This window comes from Sinocyclocheilus grahami, unplaced genomic scaffold (assembly GCF_001515645.1).
Source record: "Sinocyclocheilus grahami isolate Dianchi unplaced genomic scaffold, SAMN03320097.WGS_v1.1 scaffold8301.1, whole genome shotgun sequence".
NCBI classification, from domain to species: Eukaryota; Metazoa; Chordata; class Actinopteri; order Cypriniformes; family Cyprinidae; genus Sinocyclocheilus; species Sinocyclocheilus grahami.
The window spans coordinates 1-2382 of record NW_015511983.1 but is presented as its reverse complement, the minus strand read 5'-3'; the positions used below and the strand labels follow the sequence as shown (position 1 = coordinate 2382).

Below are 2382 nucleotides of genomic sequence, written 5' to 3'. Positions count from 1 at the left end.
AGTATAAACGTAGAGAGGAGTGTATTTGAGAATTTGTCAAAAGCGAAGTGATAAGGCAGCGGTCAGAGTTTTAAGGAGCGTGTTTAAGGGTGTGTGATCTTTCTTGTTGACTCTTGAATATAGATGGTGAAGGGTCGAGTGTTTTCCTCATGTTGAGGGGAAACTGGTCACTAGACCAACATTAGTTATGGTCATTGAACTTTCCTTGTCAATGTGGCACACGAGTCACACCGATAGATTATTACAGTTAGAGATGTCAGAGCTATAAAACAAAGATGAACAGGAACATAATGTACTGTAAAAAACTGCTACGGTAAAAACCCGTTGGTTGGTTAAACCTAAGTTACTTTGCCATGAAATTATATTTATGAAGACGATACATGTGATTTCACGGGAAGTTTTTGTAATAATGTGTTTTATGTTTACATGTAAGTAAATATTATTTATTGCCTGGTCATTATTGACCTGGTATTATTTATTGCCTGGCATGACCCATCAGATTTGTTTTTTTTGCATCTACATAATTTTTGTTGTTAGCTATGTGTTTTATGCTATTTTATGTTATTTCATGTATATAGCATTATTTCATAATTTTTTAACATATTTCAAATGTAACACTGTGTTCATCATAGTATTTTTTAAGCCTTTTTGAACTTACAGTAGTCATCACGTGGCATCATTGCATCATTATGGTGATTATTATATTTCAAAATATTAGGGAAAAGATTTGATCTTAATTCTGTTGGTTTATTAACATATCGTAAATTATACAGTCACCGCAATATCTTTCATCACTTTCAGCAATGCATGAAACATCATCACTTTACAATTTTCTGGTATGTTATACAACAAAATATAATAATAATAATAAATTGATTAGATAATGCATTCGAAAAATCTACAGTATTCTGAGAACTTACATTTGAAAGGATGTTATGTTAAATTCATGTTGCTTGGAAATAATTGATTTCACTTTAAATGTTTCATTTTTGATATTTTATAGTGATTCTTTTAATGGCCGTTGGTGATGTGTTGACTTTTGAGCAATCCTGGTTGTTTAATGGATGGGTAATGATAATATTAGATTCGATAAAGAGTGAGACGAAGGAATGTGAGTGTGGTCTAATGTTCAGGGTTATGAGCGGCCATATACAACACTCATTTCTAATTTGGAAATAACTCATTTTAGATTCAAAATGGCCTTTTTAGATACAGTATTTTTTTTGCATTCATTTTTTGTTTTATTTTTTGACAAAAATACAATTATCTGGCCTCTAACAGCAATTGCAAGGATTATTTATCCTTATTTAAGATCAAGCTGAATGTCTCTGTGTTATATGAACAAACGCTAACGGCTCTGAAAATGACTGTCAGGTGAATAATCTGTGAGATCAGGAAGCACAGCTTCATGTGTATGGAGAAGGCCTGGATGTGTAAATACACGCGCCTCTCATCAATACCCTGCGCTGATAAGACCAGAGCTGTAAAATACACTGAAACTTTTGGTCAGTTTATCATTAACCACAGCTAGACACTAACAGAAAGACTCTATCCAACCTGCAGTTTGTCTGATTTCAATGCTTTGTAGGAAGAGCTGTAACATAAACTGGCTACAACATCCCTAATTCTTCTGTAAGGCTAATGAACCTATAGAAAACTCTATAGAATAGACCGTTATAGGTCAAACGTGTAAATATGGCCACGTGGTATTTTCAGGGGATTTTTATTTTCACTTAAACGAGTTTTATTTTTATCATGTAAAACACACCATATGCCAACCATTAATGACAAATACTTCAATTTAATAAAAATGATTTGTAATATCTAGCATCCCTGTGACCCTACATAAGACAATTCAAAAAATGAAAGATAATTACACAATAGATTGGATACAGTTTGACAAGTCCTTATGATTATACAGCTCTTTAATGCAGAAGATTTTAAAATGATTTATGTGTAAAGTTCTGTAGTTTTCTTCATAATTAATGTTTTTTTTTTTTATTATTTTGGTTTCTCTTTGCCAGTGTGATGATGTGATCAGAGAAACATGGGCTCCCTGCTGTCTGCGTGTAGAATTAACGTAAAGAAAAAGAAAGTAGAAGGTAGCATACTGTAACTAAGTACACTGAACACACAGTTTGAAGCCTGAATTATAAAAATAACGTTCCAGTTTATTTTCTTGTTTTTTAAATGTTCTAGTCTGATTTTTTCCCCCTAGTAGTGTTTATTTATGTGGTGTTTTTATATTTTATTTCCTCAGAGGAGAGGCATTTGCGAGCTAATGACAGGGAATTCAACCTGTCGTTTAAGTATGCTGTGAGTAGGAAAATACTAATATATATTTTAGTCCAAAAAGTTTTTGGAGCATATTGTGAGTTTTTT

General features: G+C 32.5%; 1 long non-coding RNA gene across 1 annotated transcript in view; it reads left to right on the top strand.

Annotated features, from left to right (window-relative positions):
- The window catches only part of LOC107578009 (uncharacterized), a 2565-nt gene extending 249 nt beyond the window's left edge, over window positions 1–2316 (top strand). The window contains exons 2-3 of the long non-coding RNA XR_001608280.1: window positions 2025–2102; window positions 2261–2316. This is a non-coding gene — a long non-coding RNA (uncharacterized lncRNA). The remainder of the gene's footprint in view (window positions 1–2024; window positions 2103–2260) is intronic.
- The last annotated feature ends 66 nt before the right edge of the window (window positions 2317–2382 follow it).